This window comes from Ursus arctos, unplaced genomic scaffold, assembly GCF_023065955.2.
Source record: "Ursus arctos isolate Adak ecotype North America unplaced genomic scaffold, UrsArc2.0 scaffold_22, whole genome shotgun sequence".
NCBI lineage: Eukaryota > Metazoa > Chordata > Mammalia > Carnivora > Ursidae > Ursus > Ursus arctos.
This window is the reverse complement of record NW_026622897.1, coordinates 55,701,643-55,719,662: the sequence shown is the minus strand read 5'-3', so window position 1 is coordinate 55,719,662 and position 18,020 is coordinate 55,701,643. Positions and strand designations below refer to the sequence as shown.

The 18,020-nt window shown below is 38.6% G+C and overlaps 1 protein-coding gene and 1 pseudogene across 3 annotated transcripts in view; one reads left to right on the top strand and one right to left on the bottom strand.

The window, feature by feature from the left end:
- The window catches only part of RNF121 (ring finger protein 121), a 77,789-nt gene that overhangs the window by 34,802 nt on the left and 24,967 nt on the right, over positions 1 to 18,020 (top strand). The gene's annotated exons all lie outside the window — the stretch shown is intronic.
- LOC113269260 (60S ribosomal protein L6-like) lies at positions 2,610 to 3,460 on the bottom strand (annotated as a pseudogene).

Genomic DNA, 18,020 nt, shown 5'->3' with positions numbered 1-18,020 from the left:
TCTTTGCCCTTGAGCACACACAAGTTCCAAACATTACTGGCTTACAGCAGCTCAAGAGTTGGCATGCACCACAAATAGAGTGGTCGCAGTGCACTGAAGGACCACATGACACCAAGACTTTTTGAACTGGAGACCATCCAGCAGGCTAAGCCACCTGAGGTGGGGCTTCGCATCTGGACCCTGGTCATGCTTTGCCCTGTTATCTGAGATAAGTGACTTGTTTGTCAGTGTGTGATTATAGTGTGTACTCTATAGAATGAGGATTACCAAGATGGTTGAATCGAGCCTGGAGGGATAAGACCACTCATAAACCAAGTGTTGAATGAGAACTCCATTGGCATTTCTGTGTTGATATTTAGAGATAATCTGAATTATCCAATGTTGGCTAATCCGCAAAGATTTTTAAAAACCTCTGAAGGAAGTAAGGATGCATGTATGTACTATAGTGGTTTTCAGTAATACTTTTTAAAGAAACTGTGGAATCCTTTCTTCAAAGAATGTCTTCAGGAAAAACCCAATATGGAAGATAATTAAGAGGCTGATCCGATTGATACCGGGTTGGATAACCCTGACCCCTCTGCTTCTCAGGAACATATACAGGAGTCATCAGAGTGTTAGAAAACCACTGATAAGGTCATTCATTAATCCTTTGTCGGAAATGTGACTGTAACTTAAGCCAGTTATATGAGGAACATGCACAGTTATCCCATTACTTTACTGCCATGCTCGGTAAACATTATGCTGAACTTCACTGATGAGCGAACATGCTAACGTTATAAAATATCTTGTACTGAGAAACTTAAACTCGTATCTTTCAAAAATTGGAAAAGGAAGTCTGTAATGTCCGCTTTATGCTGCTCTTGTACAACAGTGATTTCGATTGTTTTTTTAAAAACTATTCGCTTGTGTGCCATGAATGTTTTTACTGCTTTAATTAAAACACTAACTTTGGAAGAAGAAAAATTGCCCGAGGCGGTTGTACACAGTAACATCTCCCATCCTTTTTCAAGCTTATCAGAAGTTGGAACTGTTTGCCTTGTAGGGAGTATAATAGAGTGGAGCCAGCCCAATCTGATTTGATCAGTCAGCTGTCTCAGTTCCGAGCTAGGTGACTTTGTATCTCGAGCCTGTTTTTATCTTTAAGTTGGGGTGATATCTACCTCATGGGTTATGAAGATTATATAAGATTCTATGGTAAAGTGTTTTGTAAACTTTAAAACTGATGGTAGTGACTATTGTTGCTCCCACTCCTAAGAGAAAAAGCTCAAGACGTAAAAGTTTTCAGATACTATGGAAGAAGAATAGAATTTTAATTTCATTGACAACAATGTCACATAAAAAAAATCACTATTCAGTGGGGCGCCTGAATGGCGCAGTTGGTTAAGCGGCCAACTCTGTCTTTCAGCTCAGGTCATGATCTCGGGGTCGTGAGATCAAGTGCCACGTCAGGCTCCACACTCAGCATGGAGTCTGTTTCAGATTCTCTCCCTGTCTCCCTCTGCCCCTCCTGCTCATGCTCTCTCTCTTTCTAAAATAAATAAATCTTACAAAAAAAGAAGAAAAACCTTGAAAAAAATTGACTATTCTAACCATTTTAAAGTATAACGTTCAGGGGCGTTTAGCACATCCAATGTTGTGCAGTCATTGCAACTCTTTAGTTCTAGAACATTTTCATTACCCCAAAAGGAAGCCCCGTATCTATTAAACAGTCACTCCCCATTTTCCCCTCCCACCAGGCCCTGGCAACCACTAATCTGTTTATTATGTTATTTGCCTCTTCTGGATATTCATATAAATGAAATTATACAATATATAGCCTTTTGTCTGGCTTCTTTCACATAGCATGATGTTTTCTATGGACAGGCCACATTTTGTTTATCCCTTCATCACTTGATGGACATTTGGGTTGTTTCCATCGTTTGGCTATTGCAAATAGTTCTGCTATGAACATTCATTATAAGCTTTTATTTGAACACCTGCATTCAATTCTTGGGTATGCCCTGGAGTAGAACTGTTTAACTTTTTGAGAACTTTTTGAGAACAGTTGTCCATAGCAGCTATACCATTTAACATTGTAGCCCACAGTGCGTTGGATTCCATTTTCTCCACATTCTCACCAACACTTGTTCTTTTGCTTCTCTTCTCTTTTCCTTCCCTCCCTTCCCCTCCCTCTCCCTTCCTTTTATTTTTTTTTCTTTTCTGTTTTCTTTCATATAGTCACCCTAGTGGGCATGAAGGAGTATCTCATTGTGGTTTGATCAGTATTTCCCTAATAACTCATGATATTGAGGATCTTTTGATGTGTTTATTGACCAGAAAAAAAATGATGTGTTTATTGGCCACATGTATATCTTCCATGGAGAAATCTCTTTGCCCATTTTTTAACTGCTTCTTGTTTGTTCATTTGTTTGTTTTTTCTCTTTTGTGTGTGTGTGTGTATGTGTTGTAAGAGTTCTTTATATAGTCTGGATACTAGACCATTATTAGATATGTGATTCATAAATATTTTCTCCCATTCCGTGGGTTGCCTTTTTACCTTCTTCATAGTGTCCTTTGGTGCATAAACATTTTAATGGATCAGTTATTTAATTAGTTTCTTCTTAAGAAATTTAGAACACCAATTTGTGAGGGTAAACTCCATTTTGAGAGGAAGCACAGAGCAGAGATAGCCTTGAAGCTGAGGAACAGCTTTAATTTTTGGCAGAATTTGCGAGTCCACAGCTTTCTGATCAACCTTGCACTGCTCTGTAATCTCATATTTCTCCTTCTTTGTGTCAAAGATCTCACCTTCCTGGTGTCTGGGTTTATGTATCTGCTTCTTCTGAAGTAAGCATCAGTGAGATGTTTCGGGATTTTCACATTGCTGATACCAATTTTGGTGTAGGTGGCAATGACAAATTTCTAGTGTATTGTATGCAGAGGAACTCGATTGAGGGCCGGAGGTCTGGTTACAAGTAACAAGGCACTGCTCAGTGGCTTCAGGAAAACCACCCTCTTGCCTCTGTGGCACCCAGTGAGGATGATCACAATGGTCCTAGCAGTGATGCTAGCTCACGATTTTCTTACGTGCTGACCGAAAGGTTTTTTGCCGAGGCTCGACACTTTCGAGGCACATCTTCAGTAGGATAGTACCTCAGCATTTTGTGAAGTTTAACCACAGGGGTACCAGCATTCTTGTCATCACCAACTGATTTTGTGACAGTAGCAAGAACCTTCTCTTTCTTTTCTTTTCTTAGCTGCTGAAAACGCCCCCTTGTATTTGGCCATTCTGGAGTACATAGCTGATCAGGAATAGCTGCCAATTCCTCTGACTAGGAGAGGGTTTCAAACAACTGCAGTGAGGCTTCCCGTTTGGAATTTTAGCCATGACGTTACTCTTAACCTTGCCACCAGCATCAGCCTTCTTGGCTTCGGGTATCTTCTCCTTAGTATCTGGCTTCTCAGCTTTTTTACTACCCATCTTGCAAGATGGGAAAGAGGTTGCATAAACATTTTTAGGTTTGATGTCCAATTTATCTCTTTTTTTCTTTTTTAGTGAATATATTTGACATATAACATTGGGTACATTTTTTTAAGGAGATTTTCTTTATTCATTTGACAGAGAGCACAAGCAGGGGGAGTGGCAGAGGGAGAGGGAGAAACGGGCTCCCCGCTGAGCAGGGAGCCCAACGAGGGACTCGATCCTGGGACCCCCAGATCATGACCTGAGCTGAAGGCAGATGCCTAACCGACTGAGCCACTTAGGCGCCCCTGACATTGGGTATATTTAAGATGTACATGTTAACTGATCCATTTATTTTTTGCAGTATGATTGCCATTATAACAACATTAAGCACCTCTGTCACATCACGTAATTATCCTTTTTAGTGGTTGAAAAAATTAAGGTCTAATCTCTTTGCAAGTCTTATGATTAGACTACAGTATTGGTGTCTATATGCATTAGACTTTGCATTAGATCTCTATTGTTTATTTACTACTTGTTCCAAGTTGGCACCTTTAAACCTATTTTTTTCTTTTGTTGCTTGTGCTTTTAGTGTTACGTCTAAGAATCTGTTGCCAAATCCAAGACTATTAAGCTTTATCTGTATGTGTTCTTGGAAGGGTTTTATATTTTTAACTCTTACATATAGGTCTTTGGTCTGTTTTGTGTTACTTTTTGTAAATGGTGTGAGTCATGTTTTTTTGCATGTGGTTATCCAGTTGTCTCAGCACCATTTTCAAAGAGACTTCTTTTTCCATTGAAGGATTTGTCACTCTTGTAAAAAATCAGTTGACCATAGATGTATGCATTTATTTTTGTACTCTCAGTTCTGTTCCATTGAACTATATGACTATGCTTATGTCAGTACCACATTTTTTCTTTTTTAATTTTTTAATTTTAATTTCAGTGTAGTTAATGTTACAGTGTTACATTGGTTTCAGATGTAAAATATAGTGAGTGATTCAGCAATTCCGTACATTACTCAGGGCTCATCAAAATAAGTGTACTATCAATTCCCGTCACCTATTTCACCCATCCCCCTCCACCTCCTCTCTGGTAACCATCAGTTTATTCTCTGTAATTAAGAGTCTGTTTTTGGCTTGTCTGTTTCTTCCTTTGTTCATTTGTTTTGTTTTTTAAATTACACATGAAGGAAATCATACGGTATTTGTCTCTCTCAGATTGACTTATTTCTTTTAGCATTATGCTGTCTAGATCCATCCATGTTATTACAAATGGCAGGATCCCATTCTTTTTTATGGTTCAGTAATATTCCTGTGTGTGTGTGTGTGTGTGTGTGTGTGTGTGTGTACACCACATCATCTTTATTCATCTTATTGATTGGCACTTGGGCTGCTTCCATAATTTGGCTATTGTAAATAATACTGCAATAAACATAGGGGTGCATTTATCTTTCCATTTAATGTTTTTGTATTCTTTGGGTAAATACCCAGGACTGGAATTACTGGATCATATAGTAATTCTGTTTTTAATTTTTTGAGGAACTTCCGTATTGTTTTCCAAGTAGCTGCACTAGTTTGCCTTCCCACCAACAGTGCACAAGGGTTCCTTTTTCTCCACATCCTCACCAACACTTGTTGTTCCTTGCGTTTTGATTTTAGCCATTCTGACAGGTGTGAAGTCATATTTCATCATAGTTTTGATGTGCATTTCCCTGATGATGAGTGATGTTGAGAATCTTTTCTGTGTCTGTTGCCATCTGTATGTCTTCTTTGGAGAAATACCTGTCCATGTCTTCTGCCCATTTTTAATTGAATTAATTGGGGTTTTTTGCATTCAGTTGTATGAATTCTTTATATATTTTGGATACTAACCCTTTATTGGATATGTCATTAGCAAACATCTTCTCTCATTCGGTAGGTTGTCTTTTAGTTTTGTTGATTGTTTCTTTTGCTGTGCAGAAGCTTTTTATTTTGATATAGTCCCAGTAGTTGATTTTTGCTTTTATTTCTCTTGCCTCAGGAGGCATACCTAGAAGATGTTTCTGTGGCTGATGTCAGAGAAATTATTGCTTGTGCTCTCTTTAGGATTGTTATGGTTTTAGGTCTCATATTTAGATCCTTAATCCATTGTGAGTTTATTTTGAATTTGTCGAGGTGTGTTTTGTGGCCTAATATGTGATCTGTTCTGGAGAATGTTCCACGTGCACTTGAAAAGAATGTGTATTCTGTTGTTTTAGGATGGCATATTCTGAGTGTATGTGTTTGATCCATCTGGTCCAGTGTGTCATTCAAAACCACTGTTTCCTTGTGGATTTTCTATTTGGATGATCTATCCGTTGATGTAAGTGGGATGTTAATCTCCCTTACTATTACTATATTACCGTCAAGTACTTCCTTTAAGTGTGTGATTAGCTGCTTTATGTATTTGGGTGCTCCTGGTTGGGTGCATAAATATTTACAATTGTTAATTTTTCTTGTTGGATTGTCTGCCTTATGATTATTAGTGTCCTTCCTTATCTCTTGTTACAGTCTTTGTTTTAAAGTCTTCTTTGATATAAGTATTGCTACCCTGGCTTTGTTTTCATTTCCATTTGCTTGAAAAATGCTTTTCCATCCCCTCACTTTCATTCTGTATGTGGCTTTAGGTCTGAAATGTGTCTCTTGTAGCAGCATATTGATGGGTCTTGCTTTTTTTTATCCATTTTGTTATCCTGTGTCTTTTGATTGGAGTGTTCAGTCCATTTACATTCAGAGGAGTTATCGATAGGAGTGTCTGGCTGTCTTCGTTGGAGGAGTGTGCGACTCTTGATCTCAGGGTCGTGAGTTTGAGCGTCGTGTTGGGTGTAGACATTACTTAAAATAAATAAAAATTTTTTTAAAATGTCTTATTAAATGTCTTATTGATATGTACTTACTTCCATTTTGTTACTCATTTTATGGTGGTTTTTGTAGTTCCTCTCTGTTCCCTTTTTCTCTTGCTCTTTCCTTTGTCAGTCTGAGTGAAAATATCTAAATTATTAACTACTTTATTTAGTTATTAGTGAGGTTGAGCACATTTTCATGCTTACTAGTCATTTGGTTTCTTCTGTCAGTTGTTCGTATTGTTGACTGGTTTTTGTATTTGCTATTTCAGTTTCCTTGAAATTTTTATTGAAGTATGGTTGATACAGAATGTTATATTATTTTCAGGTGTTCAACATAGTGATTCAACAGTTCCATACATGATACAGTGCTCACTATGATAAGTGTATTTACCATCTGTGGCTGTACATTATTACAGTCTTATTAACTGTATTCCCTGTTCTGTACTTTTCAATCTCCTGACTTATTTTATAACTGAAAGTTTGTAACCCTTAATCCCCTACCCCTATTTTGCCCATCCCTCTGCCTTTCTCCCCCCTGGCAACTAACTGTTTATTCTCTGTATTTATGAGTCTGTTTCTTTTTTGTTCATTTGTTTTGGTGGGGTTTTTTTAGATTCCATATACAAGTGAAGTTATATGGTATTTGTCTTTCTCTGTTTGACTTATTTCACTTAGCACGATACCCTCTGGGTCCATCCATGATGTCACAAATGGCAAGATCCCATTGTTATTTATGGCTGCATAATATTACACACACACACACCACATCTTCTTTATTCATTCATCTATCACTGGACACTGAGGTTGCTTCTATATCTTAACTGTTGTAAATAATGCTGCAGTAAACACAAAGAACGCTCATATCTTTTCAAATTACTGGTTTCTTTGGGGGGAGGGCGGTAAGTAACCAATAGTGGAATTACTAGATTGCATGATATTTCTGTTTTAAATTTTTTGAGGAACTTCACAATGTTTTCCACAGTGGCTATACCAACTTACAGTGTACCAGGCTTCCCTTTCCTTCACATCCTCACCAACACTTGTTATTTCTTTTCTTTTTGATACTGGCCATTCTGTGTGAGGTCATATCTCACTGTAGTTCTGATTGGCATTTCCCTCATGATCAGTGATGTTGAGCACCCTTTCGTGTACTTCTTGGTCATCTGTATGTCTTCTTTGGAAAAAATGTCTGTTCAGGTCCTCTGCCCACTTTATTTAATCTTTTTTTTTTTTTAAGATTTATTTATTTTAGAGAGCCTGCACACATGTGCAAGAGTGGGGCGAGGGGCAGAGGGAGGGAGAGAGAGGGGGGAAGCAGACTCCCCGCAGCACAGGGAGCCTGAAGCAGGGCTCAGTCCCAGGACCCTGACATAATGACCCAAGCTGAAACCAAGAGTGGGCTGCTCAACCCACTGAGCCACCCAGGTGCCCCTCCTCTGCCCATTTTTAATCGATTCTTTCATTATTATTTTTTGGTTTCGGGCTGTATAGGTTCTTTATATGTCTTGATATTAACCCCTTATCAGGTATATCATTTGCAAATATCTTCTCCCATTCAGTAGGTTGCCTTTACATTTTGATCTTGGAGTTTTGCATATGCATCCTAAGAGGATGTACCAGAATTTCCGTAACAGCATTATTTGTAATAGCAAAAACTTAAAAATAACTCAGTACCCAAATATAGGTGACTGGGTAAGTTAGTTGTGATGTAGTCATCCAATGGAATATTATATAACTTATAAAACCATGCATATAACATGAAATATATAAAACAACACAAAAAATAATTAACTGTAGTTATGAGTAATTGTAAGGATGATCTTAGCAATTTAATATTGAGTGAAAAAAGATTCAGAAGGCTGCTCATAACTTGATACCTTTCATAGAAAGCTAAAAACAATGAAAACTAAAGAATATGTTTTAAAAAATATGTATATGCATAATCAACCATATTTTACGAAGCAAGGGAATGATACAATCAAGATGCAGGATAAGGGTGATGTTGGGTGGAAGACTGGAGGATAGGCTCTAAAAGAGCACATAGCTAGATGTAAGTACTTTTAGATGTTCCAGTTTTTATGTTGGGTGGTGGGTTCAGTAGTTATCATATTATTAAAAATAATTAACTTTAAAAGGAAGGAAATTTTGTCATATGCTTCAACATGGTGATCTTTCAGGACATTATGCTTAGTGAAATAAGCCAGTCACAAAATGACAGATGCCTATATTTGTTTTCCACTTATATGAGGTACCCAGAGTAGTCGGATTCACAGAGACAGAAAGTAGAATGATGGTTATCAGGAGCTGGGGCAGAGGGTGAAAAAGTATTTATTTAATGGGCATAGAAGTGTCTCAGTCTTGTAAGATGAAAAAGTTCTAGAGATCTGTTACAAAGCAGTGGGAATATTACTTAGCCATACATTTAAAAATAGTTAAGGTGGTAAATTTTATGAGTTCTTACCACAATTAGAAGTAATTTTTAAAAATTAAAAGTGATCCATGCATCATGCATGACTAATGATGGGAATATTCATTAGAGATTCTGATTAACTCATTTCCCCCCTTGACTTGAAGTTCAAAAATAAAAGCAAGAAAGAAAGCAATTCCTAAGACACAGACTTGCCTTTTCAAATAGTAAGGCATACCATTAGAATAGACAAATAGACCAGTAGAACAGAATAAAGATCTCAGAGACAGATCCCTGTATAATGGAAAATTAATATACAGTGAAAGTATAGGAGAGCCTGGGTGGCTCAGTCAGGTAAGCATCTGACTCTTGGTTGCGGTTCAGGTTGTGATCTCAGTTCATGATCTCAGGCTTGTGAGACTGAGCCCTGTTTCAGGCTCTGCACTCTACGAGAAGTCTACTTGAGATTCTTTTCCCCTTTGCCTCTCCCACTCATTCTCATTCTCTCTCTCTCTTTCTCTCTCAAATTAAAAAAAAAAAGATAATAAAAGTGTAACCACCGCTCAGTGAAGAAAATATTCATTGTTAAGTAGATTGTATTGAGAAAACTGGCTCACCATGTGGGGAAATATTTAAAACTAGATTCCTGTATCACACTACATACAAAGGGGCTAAGGATAGATTAAAGATCTAATTATGAAAGGCACAACTTTGAAGTTAATAAAACTTACATGGATAAATAAGATAAAAATTTGATAAATTTGATTATTTAAGATTAAGGGGGGGCCTGGGTGACTCAGTCAGTTAAGTGTCTGACTCTGGAGTTTGGCTTGGTTCATGGTCTCGGGGTTGTGGGATTGAGCCCCCAAGTCAGACTCCATGCTGCGTATGGAGTCTACTTGGGATTCTCTCTCTCCCTCTATCTGCCCTTCCCACCCCCCTGTATCCCTCTTTAAATAAATAAATTATTTTTTAAAAAAAGATGAAGGGGATTTGTACTGTAAGGGGTACCATAGGCAAAGTTAACGGATAGCAGAATAGGAGATTAGTAATGATTAAAACCGATGATAACTGATATTCTAGACTAACAGGCTGGATCTGTCCAACTGCTGGCAGGGATCAGAAGCTTTAGGAACTTCTGTGTGTTCTTTGTAGGTATGAAGACGGGGCAGGTATTACGGAGAGCAGCATGGCACTATTCAGTCATATGGAATATATACATATCTTGTGACATATTCTAAAGGGACATGTGAGAAGATACTGATTTTAATGTTAATTATGGCAGTTAATTGAAGAGTTGGAGGCAGTCTGGGTGTTTACATCTGAATAAGTTGGTAAAATGTGTTGGATGCGTATCATGACTCTGCATTGCAGTTAAAAGCAACACATTAGGTTTACCTGTAAGGACTTGTGGATCTTAAAAGCAGAGTACTGAGTGGAAGAAAGTAACAAACAGAAAGACACAGTGCCAACTAATAAATCAAGATACATGCACAAAAAATACAGTTTGTAAGAACAGATACAAACAAAAATATACATATTAAACACATTAAGTGGGGTGAAGAATGGGAATAAAAAAGAATCAAAGCAGAACGGCTCCCCAGCGAATGTCGTATAAAGGAGAGACACTGGGATTATTGTCAAGTAGTAGAAACACGAACTGTTTGAGATTAGCTAACAGAGCTTTCAAAAAAATGCTTCTTATGTGCATGCTGGGAAATGATGGAATTAATCGATAAGGCTCTGTTTCTCTCAAACTGAATGAAATTTTCTGTTCTTCCCTCGTGCTAGTTGGCAACCCAGCCTTTCAGTGGGCACACGTGACCCCCGAGTGGAAAAACACTTGTTCTGTTCTCCTAGACCAGGTCTCTCAATAGGGAAACTATTCACATTTTGGGCCAGATGATTCTTTATTTTCGTGGGGGACTGTCATGTGCGTTGTAGAATGTTCAGCAGCATGTCTGGCCTCTACCTACTAAATGCCATGAGCATCCCCTCTCCTGATCGTGACAACCAAAAATGTCTCCCAACTTCATCCAGTGTTCCCTGGGGAGGAAGTTCATCCCTTATGAGAAGCGCTGCCAGAGAGCAGCGTGGATGCTGCCAGCCATTAGGTAGGCCAGGCCACTGGTTCCACCGTGTGACTTAGGAGTTCAAGTCTATCCTTCATGTTAAAAGAACTTCGTCTGAATTAACTGCTGTTTAGGAGCAGAAGGTCCTGTTGTTTTCTTTATTTAAATTTCAGGGTGCTGTTCTTTTCAGTAGTAGCAACGGTACTGATACCACCTTAGGCTGCTTATAGTTGCAGTTTGTTGATATTTAAAAAAAAATACTTCTCCCGTCTGATGTCTCATTGGAACCTCACAATGGCTTTATATGGTAGTCAGGATAGGGATATACCTCCATTTTTCAGATTAGTAAACCAAAGTGCAAAATCCCGAAGAGATTTGCTGGGAGCACATGACCGTTAAATTGGGCAGGTGGACGTAAAACCAGAATCGGATTCTTGGTTCAGTGTCCTTCTCATGTGGGCACTCAGCCATTTTTTTGTGGTTTCTCAAAAGCTCCAGGAAATTTTCAGTTTCTGCCATGGTCATTTCTGTTTTTAACTCCCCTGATTTTTCCTTCTTTAGGGACTTTTGCCCAGGTCTGTCCTTTCCCACCCCTTTAAAGTCTACATCATATTGCCTCATTAGCCTTTCCAGGGTTTTATCACAAACTCCAAAGTGAATGGTGCAAGGGAGGCAGGACTTGGGAGACAGAAGATCTGGATTGGAAACCTAGCCCAGGCCCAGCTTGCTTTTTGGCTTCCCTGTTGCTCAGTTTTCATCATCTGTTCAGAGTCTAATATTATTTATTGCTTAGCTCCCGCAGGGATGTTAGGGGAAGGAGTAAGTTTATGCCTGGAAAAGTATCTATCCTATTTTTAAAGATCTCCAAGGAGAAGCTTTCATCATCTCTGTTACCAAAAACAGTATCTTTTCAAACTCCTATCCCCTGAACTTCTGTTCCCTTGTGGGATGGATGAGTGGCAAAATCTCCTACCTAGAAATCTTCACTATAGATTTTTCTTAGACCAGCACATTAAGAGGGTTACTGGAATGTGACTAGAGAATATGGTCTAAGATGGCAAAAGGTGGTAATCCACTTTCTATGCGAAAGAAAAACTTTTCTCCCCAGAGTATAATAAAAACTTCTCTGTGTGTAATGCATACATCAGCCTTCTCTGAGCCTTGCCTGCTCTTTAGGCTCATTTCTCACACCTCCCTCCTTATTTGTACTTTCTCAGACATACCATGTTCCCTCATCCTGAACACTCACTCATCATGATGCCTTTACTTACACATACTGTACCATCAGGACAGAGGTCCAAAGGTTGCTTTCTTCAGGAAGCCTTGGTTCCCCCATGTTGAGTGAAAGCCTCTCCTCCACTTTCTTAGCCACCAGGGCTTACTCCGTTATAGCACTTATCATACTGCATAATAATTGTTTTTTTTTCCTGCTTGGTAGACTTAAGTTCTTGAGGAGGTTTAGTTTTTTATCTCTGGATTCTGCAGTCCTTAGCATGGCGCCCGGCACCCTAACCCTAACCCCGGTAAAGGCTCAGTGTTTGTTAAATTATTGCTTGACCGACTCTTGCCTGGAGAGAAGATGACTTGAGGAAAAAGACAAAATTTTAGGTATTAGAAGAGTAATCATAAGAAACAGGAAGTAAATGTACTGTGCGCCTCTCTGAAGGACGAGAGTTGGACCCAGAGGCAGAAGGTACATAAAGGCAGATTTGTCAGGTCAGCATCAGGGAGGAACTATCTAGCACATCTACTAGCAATGGAATGGTCTGCCTCATGTGGTAAGGTTGACTTTTTGCCAAGGGTGTGGTAAGGGGGAATTGAAAACCAAGTTTCTGCCCTGTATTCTAGCAATGTGCGAGATCAGACTTGGTCACAAGAGCTACAGTGCAGGTATCTCTTAGTGGGCCTCTGGACAGTCTTCAGATAACTGAAGGTAACAGCTGTGCCTCCCTGTAGTTCTCCAGGTCTGTTGTCCTAGTGCCTTCAGCTGTTCACCGTGTAATTTGGTTTCTAGACTCTTTGTAATCCTGGCTGCTCCCTTTTGGCCATGTTTCTTTGTCCATGTTCTTTGTACAGTGTGGTCCCAAGACTTAGTTGTAAGGCCCTAAGAATGCTTTGACAGAGCAGAGAACAGTAGAGCTGCTGCCTCCTTCATTCTGGGCATATTCCTAGTTAAGCAGCATATATTCCCTGGCAATTTGTGGTCAACTGAGACCCCTAGATCTGTTTCACATGAACTGCTATTAAGCCACTCATTTTCCATCCTATACTTGAGTAGTTGGTTGGGTTTCATCGTAAAATTCTGGTTCTTCATTTTAGCTTACTAGCTCATAGAATGTTAGCGCTAGAAGAACTCTAGAAACAAGCTTTACTCATTTTGGATCTTGCTTCTTCTGTCTTCCATGTTAACTGCCTTGTTCTCTCCCAGCTCCTAAATTTTTTGCTGTTCACAGTTTGGTAAGCAGATCCTTGTTTTTTCATCCAAATTTTTCATGAAAGTATTGACCAGAGCTGTGAAGCATATCCCAGACACCTTCCTCCAGTTGACCTCTGTCCATTTATCAGCATTTTTCCCCAAGCTGATTGTTCTGTTAGCTGCGAGTCTCTTACTTTGCTCTACTAGCTGGACATGCAGTTTTCAGTTCATCCTTTACATTCCTTTTCAGCCAAGCATGGTGGGTGATTACTACCCACACAACATAGGGCAATACAGAAGTGATGAGAATCCTGAAAGACAAACGTTCCAAGCATGAGCAGACCGGCAAGGCAGCTGGTACCCAGGGGAGGATGTGATATGGGAGCTCTTTTCTGTTTTTTCATGAATTATAGTTTCTGAGGTGAAAAAAATCTAAAAGTCCATTTAAATGCGGTCTAACTTTGATTGTTAGCACCTAACATCATCATTTCAACTGTATAGTCTTGTGAAGAGATAGGTGGGTTGTAGCTATTCTTAACTTTCCAGATCAGAGAAGCTGGGATTACCCCTCAGTAAATGTTTGTGGAATGAATCAGTGAACAGGTTTCAGGCTAGTCTTCACTTCAGCTTTGTATTTGTAGATTCAGGGAAAGAAAGGTGAATGGCTCTCAGTTTCCCCCTTCAGCTGGCCAAATCCAAGCCGCCTCAGAACCAGCCAGAGTTCTGCCTCTTCCAGGCAGTCTTCCCTGATGGTTCCTACTCACACTGCTACATCCTTCCTCTGAACTCTCACATCAGTACTTGGTGCTTTGCTGCTTGTACTCGATGGCTGTTCAATTCATGTATTTGTCTCACCATGCCAAATCCTGGGAGTGAAGTTAGGGGCAAAGCTTCCCATTATTTTGTGCCCGCATCAGGCACAAACATTTGAGCAAATTACTGAACTTAAGGTGTCTGCATAAAGTGTTGCCAGCAGATGGCACCAGAGTCCCTGACATTGTTCTGAAAATCTTGGGTAACTTTCAACAGTTTGCGTATTGCCAGGGTTGCCACTGGAAATGCCTTCCTTAATGAAGAAGCTTCAATTTACTTATTAAGCAGAATGCTAATAAATACTGCAGTTGAAATAAAGAAATTAACCAAAGTTGTAACTTCCTAGTTTTCTCATGGGAGGCTATTCCGTTCACTTGCCCCTCTGCTTTGCCCCTTATCAGGCACTGCCTTCTACGCCCTGAACAGAATCTGGCTTTCAAGCCTACCTAATGGAGTGTGTCCAAGTACCTGAAAGTGACCTCAAATCCTTGGTTTGTGTTTTTAGATCATTTATTTTTTCTGGAAAGGACAAATTAAATATTAAAAGGAAATTGCTGTAACCCCACCACATTTTTCCCCCTGGAGGTTTTGGTGATTGTTTTTTTAATTGAAGTATAGTTGGCACACAATTTTACATGAGTTTTAGGTGCACAACATATTGACCCAACAAGTCTGTATGTTATGCCATGCTTACCACCAGCGTGAGCATAACATCCATCTGTGACCATACGGTATTACAATACCATTACTGTATTCCCTGTGGTGTAACTTTTGTCCCCATGACTTAATCGTTCCGGGAATGGAGTCCTGTATCTCCTACTCACTTTCATCCCTTTGCCCATCCCCTGTCTCCTTCCCCCCGGCAGCCTTCAGTTGGTTCTCTTCATGGGTCTGTTTCTGCTTTTTGTTTGTTTGTTCGTTCATGTGTTTTGTTTTATTTTTTTTATTCCACATATAAGTAAAATCTATGGTACTTATCTTTCTCTGTCTGAATTCACTTAGCATAATACCCTCTAGATCTATCCATATTGTCACAAATGGCATGATCTCCCCCTTTTTATGGCTGAGTAGTATTCCATTGTATATATAAACCACATCATCTTTATCCCTTCATCTATGAATGGACACTTGGTTGCTTCCATATCTTGGCAACTGTAAATAACACTGCAGTTAACATAGGGGTGCATATATCTTTTCAAATTAGTGTTTCGGTTTTCTTTGGGTAAATACCTAATAGTGGAATTACTGGTAGTTTCTATTTTTAATTTTTTGAGGAACCTACATACTGTTTTCCACAGTGTCTGTGCCAATTTACAGTGCACAAGGGTTCCTTTTTCTTTATATGCTTGCCAACACTTCTCATTTCTCGTGTCTTTGATTTTAGCCATTCTGACAGGCATGTGATGATACCTCATTGTGGTTTTGACTTGCATTTATGATTAGTGACGTTGAGCATCTTTTCATGTATGTCTTCTTTGGAAAAATGTCTGTTCATGTCTTCTGCCCATTTTTAGTCAGATTATTTGTTTTTTGGTGTTGAGTTGTAGACGTGCTTTATGTATTTTGAATATTAACCCCTTATTGGGTATATCATTTGCAAATATCTTCTCTCATTTAGTAGGTTGCATTTTTATTGTGTTGATAGTTTTATTTGCTCTACAGAAGCTTTTTCTTTTCTTTCTTTCTTTCTTTTTTTTTTTTTTAAGATTTCGTTTATTTATTTTAGAGAGAGAGCAAGCAGGGTGAGGAGCAGAGGGAGAGGGGCAGAGAGAGAATCTCCAGCAGAGACTCGGTGCTGAGTGCAGAACCCGATGTGGGGCTCGATCCCAGGACCCTGAGATCATAACCTGAGCTGAAACCAACAGTTGGACCTTAATTGACTGAGCCACCAGGTGCCCCTCTACAGAAGCTTTTTATTTTGGTGTAGTCCAAATAGTTTAGTTTTGCTTTTGTTTCCCTTGGCTGAGGAGACATATCTAGAAAAACATTGCTAAAGCCGGTGTCAAAGAAATTACTATGTTTTCTTTCCGGAGTTTTATGTAAGTCTTTAATCCATTTTGAGTTAATTTTTGTGTATGGTTTAAGTGGTCCAGTTTCATTCTTTTGCATGTAGCTGTCCAGTTTTCCCAGTGCCAATTATTAAAGAGACTGTCTTCCCTCCATTGTATATTTTTGCCTCCTTTGTTGTAGATTAATTGCCCCTATACACATGGGTTTGTTTATGAATTCTTTGTTATGTTCTGTTGATTTATGTGTCTACTGTGCTTACTTTGGCAGCACATATACTAAAATTGGAATAATTTAGGTGTCTGTTTTTATGCCAGTACCATACTGTTTTGATTATTATAGCTTTGTAGTATATCTTGAAACCTGGCATTATGAAGCCTCTAGTTTTGCTTTTCTTTTTCAAGATTGCTTTGGCTCTTTGGGGTCTTGGCAGTTCCATACAAATTTTGATAGTTTTGTGAGAAATGCTGTTGGTGTTTTGGTAGGGATTACATTGATTCTATAGATTGCTTTGGGTGGTATGGACATTTTAATAATATTAATTCTCCCAATCCATGAGGATGGAATATCTTTCCATTTGTGTCGTCTGCAGTTTCTTTCATCAGTGTCTTACAGTTTTCAAAGTATGGGTCTTTCACCTCCTCAGTTAGGTTTATTCCTAGGTATTTTATGCTTTTTGGTACAATTGCAAGTGGAATTTTTTCTTATTTTCTCTTTTTCCTACTTCATTATTAGTGTACAGAAATGCAACAGATTTCTATACATTAATATTGTATCTTGAAACTTTACTGAATTGCATATATTATTTCTGATAGGTTTTCGGTAACATCTTTAGGGTTTTCTATGTATACTGGCATGTCATCTGCAAATAGTAATAGTTTAACTTCTTCCTTACCAATTTCGATGCCTTCTGTTTTTTTTTTTCTTGCCTGATGGCTGTGGCTAGGGCTTCCAATACTGTGTTGAATAAAAGTGGCAAGAGTGGACATTCTTGTCTTGTTCCTGATCATGGAGGAAAAGCTTTTGGTTTTTCTCCATTGAGTATGATGCTGGCTGTGGGTTTTTCATATGGTCTTTATTATGTTGAGGTATATTTTCTCTACCCCCCATGAATGGACATTTTTTGTCAGATGCTTTTTCAGCATCTATTGAGATGATCGTATGATTTTTATCCTTCATTTTGTTAATGTGGAGTATGATTTGTGAATATTGAATCATCCTTGCAACCCCGGAATAAGTCCCACCAGCTCATGATGCACTGTCCTTTTAATGTTTGTTGAATGTGGTTTGCTAATATTTTGTTGAAGGTTTTTGCATCTGTGCATATGCCAAATATTGGCCGTAGGTGTTTTGTTTGTTTTGTTTTTTGTAGTGTCTTTGTGTGGTTTTGTATCAGGGTAATGCTGGCCTCATAGAATGTATTTGGAAGCTTTCCTTTCTTTTCTTCTTTTTCAAATAGTTTGAGGAGAATAAGTATTAACTTTTTAAATGGTTAGGACTCACCTGTGAAGCTATCTCGTTGGACTTTTGTTTGTTGGGAGGTTTTTGATTACTGATTCCATTTCATTACTGGTAATCTCAGATTTTTTGTTTCTGCCAGATTCAGTTTCGAAAGATTGTATGTTTCTAGGAATTTAATTCTTCTAGGTTGTCCAATTTTTTGGTATATAATTTTTTGTAGTGGCCTCTTACAGTTCTTTGTATTTCTGTGGTGTTGGTTGTTACTTCTTTTTTTGTTTCTTATTTTATTTGGGTCCTCTTTTTCTCTTGTTGTGTCTGGCTAAAGGTTTATCAGTTTTCTTTATGTTTTCAAACAACCAGCTCTTGGTTCCACTGATCTTTTGTATTGTTTTTTTGTTTTTGGTTTGTTTGTTTTGTTTTGTTTTTTGGTCTCTGTTTCATTATAACCCCACCACTTTAAATATGTTGATTATTTTGGTTGCCTCATTGCAGGCTTTGCTCCCTTATTACATTTGACTTTATGCAATTTTGATCAC